General features: G+C 38.2%; 1 protein-coding gene and 1 pseudogene across 1 annotated transcript in view; both read left to right on the forward strand.

The window, feature by feature from the left end:
- Positions 1 to 4,630: 4,630 nt before the first annotated feature.
- Positions 4,631 to 5,479, forward strand: LOC109381594 (40S ribosomal protein SA pseudogene; annotated as a pseudogene).
- Positions 5,480 to 6,957: 1,478 nt separating this feature from the next.
- The window catches only part of NUMB (NUMB endocytic adaptor protein), a 77,224-nt gene continuing 74,992 nt past the window's right edge, over positions 6,958 to 9,189 (forward strand). Inside the window, exon 1 of the mRNA XM_019640295.1 lies at positions 6,958 to 7,042. The gene's annotated coding sequence lies outside the window, so the exon portion shown is untranslated. The remainder of the gene's footprint in view (positions 7,043 to 9,189) is intronic.

Consider the following 9,189-nt stretch of genomic DNA (forward strand, 5'->3'; position numbering starts at 1 on the left):
GATTTGCCTCTTCAGCCTATCCCCATTCTGTTTTCTGTACCTTGGTAAATGACAGCTCCATTCTTGTGATTGCTCAGGTCAGCAGCCTCAAGGTCATCTCTCAATCTTCATTTTCTCTCTGCACATCCATCTCATTAACAAAATCCTGTCAGCTCCACTCTTTAAGATTCATCCAGAATCCTACCACTTTGGAAAGGTCCTGGAAATTGACTGGATTATTTTAAATTTATTCATTTGGTGATTTCTTTTGTAACTGCTGCTCCAGAAATGGTTGGTGTCTACTAGGGCTGGGGATACAAATAGAAAGTGGACCATCTCTCTAACCTATTTGCACTGCGGTTACCCCGGTCCAAGCCACTATCACCTCTCACCTGGTTTAATTTAATAGCCTCCTAACTGGTTCCAGCTTTATGATCTGTTTATAATACAGTAGCCAAAGTCATCCTTTAAAACTATAAATCTCATCATTCCTCTGCTCAGAACCCTTCAATGGGATTCATCTTACTAAGAAGAGAAGCCCAAGTGCTTGCAATATCCCATGAAACCCTATTAAGCACTGGGCTTTATTGCTGATTTCTTTTCCTTTACTTAGGATGCTGTAGCCACATCATCTCCTTGCTATTCCTCTAACACAGTGAACATAGTTCTGCCTCAAACCTTTGCACTTGCTCTTCCCTTGACCTGGAATCCTCCCTTCCATCTATCTACTTGGGCTGGCCTCCTCACTACTCAATACTTTCAGATCTGTCTGCTCAAATATAACTTAATGAACAAAGCCTTTTCTTACTACTTTATTTAAAAGAGCATCCTCCTTTTCACCTACCCCTAACCCCAACATTTTAATCTTTCTCACCCTGCTTGGTTTTTCTTCATAACACATTATATATTTATTTCTTTATTATTTTTTACAATCTTTATTATTTTTTACAATCTCCCCAATAGAATATACCACAAGGAAGGCAGGGACTTTGGTTCATTCCCTGCCTTATCTCCATCATGTAGAAAAGTACCTGTCCTGTCATTGGTTCTCAGTACATAATTTGTTGGGTGAATGAAGACGTTTTCTGGTTCAAATCACAGTCTTTTTTACAAACCACATTTAAAAATATAGAATTAAATTAAGAAGGTGTGCTTAGATTGTTGTCTGATATAGGAAGGGGAAATATTAGTCTTTGAGACATGTTTTTGGATAAGATTTAGAAATGTGGGTTGCTCGCTAATTCAGCTGGTGAGTTAGTAACTGGGTGAAAGATTATACACAAAGAGCAAGCATACTCGTATGTGGTTCCATTGCCTATTTGATCATTGAGAGAAGTCTTACATAGATGATCATGTCACCTGTGACCAAAGACAGTTTTATTTATTCCTTTCCAATCTACATACCTTTTATTTCCTTTTCTTGTCTTATTCCATTACCTCGGGTTTCCAATGTGATGTTAAAAAGGAATGGTGAGAGGAGACATCTTCGTCATGTTCTTAATCTTATCAGTAAGCCTTCTAGTTTCTCACCATTAAGCATGATGTTAGCTGTAGGTTTTTGTAGATGTTCTGTATCAAGTTGAGGAAATTCCCCTCTATCCCTAGTTTGCTGAGAATTTTTATCACGAATGAGTGTTGGATTTTGGCAGATGCCTTTCTGTATCTATCGATATCATGTGATTTTTCTTTTTTAGCCTTTTAATGTGATGGATTACATAAAATGAATTTATAATGTTGAACCAGCCTTGCATGCCTGGGATAAATCCCACCTGGTTGTGGTGTATAGTTCTTTTAATACATTGTTGGATTCGATTTGTTAATATTCCTGGTCACATTTTTATTAATATCTTGGTTGGACCCGTTCATGGCATACTGATCAAATATTTAGTTAAAGCTTTCAAAACTAGCATATATGTTGGATGACAGAATTGAAGTCTGATTTTTTTCCTCTGGATGAATTGACTAAATCTAGTAAGATAGAATTTAAAACACATTATGTAAAGATTTTTTGAGAATCAGTTTAATTTTGAGCATGGTATACTTACAAACGCAAAATAAAAATAATTATAAACAAATAATGAGCCCTAGTTTGTAGGCTGGGGTATTTTGGGGTTTTTTTGGAATGGTATGAATTGGAAATTTTGAAACTATTTTCTATCTAGTCTAGGATTGAACAAAAGAATAGTGTATGGAGGATAATGGGAACCAGGCTTTTCATTGTTGGAGAAGGGAGTTTTATATATGGAAAAGAAGGCTAGAATGAACCCTGTGATACTAGATTTGAATTAGAGGTTATGAACTCATGGCTCTTAATATTTATATAAAGATAGAGAAATAGACATGTATGCATATATACACTTATATATATATTTCTCATATAGATGTGTATGTTTGTATGTATACATATGTATGTGCACAAATATGCATATATATATGTATGTATGTATGTATGTATGTATATTCCAGCTTTGTTTGCTAAGAGGGCCTAGAAGTAATTACCTTTTTCATAACAGTGAATACACCTAACACTCTCATATGTTATTGGGTTGTTGGGAAAGTCATGATGAGTTTTTGCAATGAAAAACATAGCAAAATACATCATGACTTTTCTGACAACCCAACAGTTTCTAAAGAAACCAGAGCTCCTTGGAGAAAAGTCTGAGCCCAGGAAGAATTAGATCAGGGAAAGTACACAAGGAGTCTAGAACATGTTATTGTTTGACAGAGTCAGAAGGTATTCAAAGAATGATGGGGACGTGTCAGAAGGAACGAGAGCCTGTTTGGAGAAATGTCCACTAGCCAAACCAATAATAATAGTTATGGATTATTATAGCCCATTGAAAAATAAAAACCAGTGGGTCCATACAAATATAAGTAATTGAATGAATAAATAACTAAGTGGGGGAGAAGGGAAAGTTTTTCCTTAAAATAGCAAATACAAATGTAGAACTGTTGGAGTTAGAAATTGACCATTTTGGAACAATTAAAAGAGTACTTTCAGGGACAGCTAAGTGGCACATTGGTTAGGAGTTGGCTTGAGACGCCCTCTCTGAGCAGCGGGCCCCGGGGTTCAGATCCCACATGAGGGCCAGTGACGCTGCGCCCTCTACAGCTAAGATGGTGAACAACAGCTCAACCTGGAGCTGGGCTGCCCTGAGTCGCCAGCAATGGTGTAGGCTGCAGTGGAGCTGCAGTGGGCTGCCATGAGCTATGGTGAGTGGCCGGCAGCCAGCGTGAGTGGTTGGGAGCCAGCGTGAGCCGCCGTGAGCGGCTGTCCAATGGCCAGTGACTGATCTGTCTCAGCCGGGAAGAGTGCAATGATCACAATACCAACATGGGCCAGTGAAGCAATGTCCTCCACAACTAGACTAAGAACAGAAGGACAGCAACTTGTCTGTTCCCCTTCCCCGATTTCCCAACGCTGTTCCCCTCCCCCAATTCCCCAATAAAACCTTTAAAAATAAATAGTACTTTCACACCAAAACTATTGGGTGAGAATTTGATGAGGAATATGATATTTACACAGCTTTAAGATAGTTCCTTAGAAAATATTTACTTGATACAAAAAGAAAAACAGTAACTTTACAGTGGAGAAACTTTGCAGGTACCCCTTAACCAAACGATCAAAATAAGCATCACTGGTAATAGAACCCACTAGCCTCTTGCAGCTTCTGATATGATGCAGTGAGAAGGACCCAACATTACTATGTGACATTCCTACAGAAAATGCATAGCCTGAATTTAAACATGTGAGACCATCGGACAAACCTACCGTATTTGCCGGCGTATAAGACGACCCCCTAACATTTCCACTCAAAATACAGAGTTTGTTATATGGTCGGCTGTGTGCGATTTTGCAAGTGTGGTAAAATCGCATAACAGCAAAATCGCATAACAGCCGAGCATACACCCAGCAGCGCTGCTGATGCCTGAACGGTATGTGGAATGAAGTGGGCGGGCATCGGGAGGCCACTATGGCACGGGGCAAGCACTATGGGCAGTCTATCTGAAGTGTACCTGGCGTATAAGACGACCCCCCACTTGGAGGCATATTTTTCAGGGCCAAAAAATCGTCTTATACGCCGGCAAATACGGTACATTGAGGGACATTCTACAAAATAAACTGGTCTGTATTCTTTAAAGATATCAGTCTTGAAAGACAGACTGAGGAACTGGTCCAGATGTTAGGATTCTGAATAGACATTACCACCAGATGCAGTGCATGATCCTGAATTGGATTCTGGACTGGGGAAATCAATAGCTTTAAAGGACATTTTTAAGGAAACTAACAGCATTTGAATATGGGCTGTACTTATATACGGTAATAGAAATTTTAACATTGATACTGATTTGATTAGCTGTACTGTGTTTAAGCAAATGTTCATGTTCTTAGGAAATACATAGAAATACTGAGGACTAAAATGGTACATACAGTACCTGCAATTTACTGTCACATAGTTCAGAAAAAAATTGTGTGAGAGAGAATGGCAAAGCAAATGGAGTAAAATGTAAATAATTGGTGGTATTTGCAAATTTTCTCTAAGTTACATAAAGATAAAAATTTACCTAAAAATTGCTAAATTGCTACCCAGAGAGGGACCCATATGGCCTTGTTCTTGGGTCCCATGTAACTTAAAGGGACTTTTTCTCAATGTCAGGAGCCCTTGATGTCCTGCAAAGGAAGGAGGAGCATGTCCTCAAATTCCTTGCAGCAGGAAACCAATTAGGTAGCACCAACCTTGACTTCCAAATAGAACAGTACATCCACAAATGGAAAAGTGATGCATCTACATCATAAATCTGAAAAGAACCTGGGATAAGCTGGCAGCTCGTGGCATTGTTGCCGTTGAAAACCCAGCTGATATCAGTGTCATAGTGTCCAAGAATACTGTCCAGTGAGCTGTGATGAAGTTTGCTGCTGCCACTGGAGCCACTCCCATTGCTGGCCGCTTCACTCCTGGGACCTTCCCTAACCAGGGCCAGGCAGCCTCCTGGGAGCTGAGACTTCTAGTGGTTACGGATCCCTGGACTGACCACCAGCCTCTCACAGAGGCGTCTATGTTAACCTGTGGACCATTGCTGTGTGTAACACAGACTCTCCTCTGCACTATGTGGACATTGCCATCCTTTGCAGCAACAAGGGACCTCACTCAGTGGGTCTGATGTGGGGGTGCTGACTGGGGAAGTTCTGCGCATGCGTGGCGCCATCTCCCACGAGCCCCCGTGGGAGGTCATGCCTGATCTCTGCTTCTGTAGAGATCCTGAAGAGATTGAAAAGGAAGAGCAGGCAGCTGCTGAAAAGTCTGTGACCAAGGAGAAATTTCAGGGTTAATGGACTGCTCTGCTCAGCCTGAGGTGGCAGGCTGGTCTGAAGGCATGCAGGGGCCCTCTGTGCCCATTCAGCAGTTTCCTACGAAGCCTGGAGTGCTCAGCTGCCCCTGAAGACTGGTCTGCAGCCCCCACTGCTCAGGCCACGGAATGGGTAGGAACAACCACTTGAGTGGCCTTAAGCTGTTCTTACAAACTCTTCAGCAAAATGGAAATAAGGTGGATGGAAAAGAAACAGTTTCTAAAACAAACAAATAAAAAAAACAAAACTTCATATACTTGAGTTGTGATTGAACCAACTTTACCTTATTAGTTATTTATAGGATTCATAAAAAAGGACAAAAAATTATTCTCATCTTTAAGAGAAAGTAAAGTAGTGAAGGAAATGCTGATCAAATAAAAAATTCCAAATTGTTAAGATACAGAGCAGAAGGAACTGAGTTCTTTTTGTTTCAAGTTCATGGCCTAGTAACCTAGAGTACCGCATATCCTATATTTATTTCCTAAAACATTTATTAAATAGGTATCTTCAGGATTTCGTAAGTATTTCCTATACGACTAATAAGTTTTCTTAAGAAATAGTGCTTTGTAAAAGTTAGATGGTCTTTGGTACGGACAGATACTTTTACAAATTTATTAAGAAAATTTGAAGGTCACTTTTGCAATTATTTGTTAAAAGTGGGTATTTTGGGGAGTGGGAGTTCTTTTTTTTATCAAATCTTTGCGTTACAATGAACACATCATTTTAATAATTATTTTTATGCAATAAGTCATTTTAATAATATAATTCAATTACTGGACTGGCGACCTTCATAAAAACTCACCTTAATAATAGTATCGATGAGCCATTTAACAAAATTATCCTATAGGATTTTTATAAAATATTATTCCTATTTTTTCTTTAAAAAATTTTTATATTGTATTGCTAAAAATATTCCCTTCAAAGAAACACCTGACCTTATCACAAATATATTACTGGCAAATGCAGGTATTGGTAGAAATGTGGTTATTTATTTTAAAATTATTTAATTGAGATTCTGACAGTTTAAGCTGTTTTGACTAGTGAAATGCCAGGTATAATGGACATAATCACTCTTCAGTGGTAACGATAGTCTACTTTACTTTGCTGACATGTCTATTTCTTTCTGTTTTTGTCTTATAAAAATTCCTTTCCAGCAATGCCAGGACTTGCTCCTTCTTGACACAGCTCTTCCTGTTTTCGGCCCCTTGAATACTACTAGTCTTACAAAGCATATGTGTGGAATGGGATTTGTGGGCATTGTTGTGAACAAACACCAGCGTCTTATTTGATTGTCTCTTTTTCTATGTATATACAGTATTTTATATTTCAAAGATCCAGTAATTTACCTCTAGGCGTTTGACTTTTATCTAGGGGAATTATTTGTTATGAATTAGAGGAGACTGTGGTTCTACGTTAGTGTGTGGGTCTTATAGTTGCTGCAGTGACTTGGAGTGGTTATCTTTGTTATATCGTCATAATAAACTCCTGTTTTCTGGAGGACATTGAGAACCTCTTCTTTTTGTTTTATGTACCTGTGTTTTGTTTGGAGTTAGCATATTAGCGTAATGTAGCAATAATTTTGTTACTAACAACAATTTTGTGAGATGTTTATTATTCTCATTTTACAGATGAGGAAACTGAGGCTTGGTGAAGTTACGAAACTTGTCCAAAGTCACACAGCTTGTAAAGGGCACAACCAAGATTCAGAGACAGGTCTGTCCAACTTCGAAACTCTTAATCATGGCCATGAAAATTTGAAATAGCTGTGAAGTTATCAACCTATGATAAGTTGTACTGATATTAATATTGCTTAACAGATGATGTTTTAACACTTACTGATAATTTTTTTTAGTGGTGAGTTGTTTCATCCGTAATATGTGTATCTTTTAAATATTGCGAAAAGAAACATAACATAGTAATTGACGGCCTGGGGCTCTGAAGACAGACTACCTGGGTATGAATCCCTAAGTTTCTCCACTTGTGTGACATTTGGAAAGTTACTTAACTTTTCTGTGCCTCAGTTTTCCTATCTGTAAAATCGTGATAGTAATATTATCCACCTGATAGGGTTGTTGTGAAGATTAAATGATTTAATATGCACAAAGCACTTTTAACAGTGCTGGGCACACAGTAAGCATTCAATAAACGTTAACTATTAGTGTTGTCATCTAGCAACCAGTAAAACATGATCATTACTTCTAATTCTGCATTAGGAAATTTGGATAAAGCTAAATGCAAGCAGCAATATACAATATCACAAAACTTACATAAACCAAAATTAAATTTGAATAAGTTAGACCTAAAGAAAATCATACATTTGATCAAGTTCAGATATATTGTAAAACAGTTGGGCAGTTGCTTGTAGGTCTCACATGTACAAGGGACAACACTTAAGTCCACTAGAGATAGCCTTTGAGCCCAGTACGATCATTGTATTATGAATGTGTTTTGTCTCTTTTCCTCCTGTAAATGTAATTTGTATTCAGAATAAATGTTTACATTTTTAGGTGGCTTTTAAGGAGATGGTGTTTTGGCAATGTTTACAGATAATAATTACCAAGAACCAAAACCTTATGTGTTATGTAAAATGTTGGCTACGTTTCATCACTTGCAGGAGTGGCTATCAGAACTTACATCTTACATTGTGGTGAATGTGCACACTTGACTGACCTTTGAACCACAGCACATTCAGCTAGAACTCAGCTGTAAACTGTCTTGTGTCCTTCCCTCACTTGGGTTCATTGCAGCTGTCAGAGTTCTGAAGTGTTATATCGACTATTACTAAAGTAAAATACCTGTGGTTAAAGTAAAATACCTGTGATTCATGGCTAATAAGTGTATACCAATTGCAAAAATATCCATAAATGGGAGTGAGTCATTTGAGTCAAGTTATGCAAAAATTCAAAAGCTGTTAAGATGTGAGGGCAATCTGGCTGCAACATCTGTCACCCCATTGATCTCCAGTGTTGATTTGGCTGATCTGGCTGGCTAGACGGGTGTCCCCTTCCTCACTGCTCCATGTTCATCCCTCCCAAAGCTGCATGCTCGGTGGAAGAGGACAACCTTCCCCACAGAGTAGAGGACCATTCTTCCGTCAAGGGTACATGGATAGCAGTGCTGTCCTGCTACAATTTCAAACAAGCTCCCAAAAGCTGTTATTAAAAAATAGGACTTGTCTTGTATATGAGCTCAGAATCTCTGTAGCTTTTAGTCTACACATGCATTTAATTCTGTCATATTGAGCCTTTCTATCCTTAAACCTGTTATATCTTTTTAGTTATTTAGATATTTAAAAACATCTTTCAGTAAAATATTCTTTTTCTCATAACTATCTCTCAAGGATTTAATTGTTAGATACCTTATTTCTTGTTACTATTGCAAATAATATATTTTTCATTTTTTTCTTTCCATTTTCTGTTTGCTGATATATGCTTTTTTGGTATGTAGATGTGTGTTCAGCTACCTTAACTAAAGTATTTTATTAAAGTATTACGAATGCAAATTGTGTCTTCCTTTCCAATGCTAACTACAGCATTTCTTTTTCATGCCTTAGGATTTTCGTGCTAGCTAGGACTTCCAGTATTAGTATTCAATACAAGTATTAATAGTGGGCAATCTTAAGGTTGCACCTAATTTTCTAATTTTTATTTTATTTTATTTATTTAAAAAAATTTTTTTATTGGGGAATTGGGGGATGGGAACAGCGCTGAGGAATTGGGGAAGGGGAACAGACAAGTTACTGTCCTTTTGTTCTTCAGTCTAATTGCGGAGGACGTTACTTCACTGGCCCAAGTTGGCACCATCATTGCGCTCTTCCCAGGCGAGGCAGATCAGTCGCCGGCTTCTGGACGGCCGCTCAC

This window comes from Hipposideros armiger, unplaced genomic scaffold (assembly GCF_001890085.2).
Source record: "Hipposideros armiger isolate ML-2016 unplaced genomic scaffold, ASM189008v1 scaffold_49, whole genome shotgun sequence".
Classification (NCBI taxonomy): domain Eukaryota; kingdom Metazoa; phylum Chordata; class Mammalia; order Chiroptera; family Hipposideridae; genus Hipposideros; species Hipposideros armiger.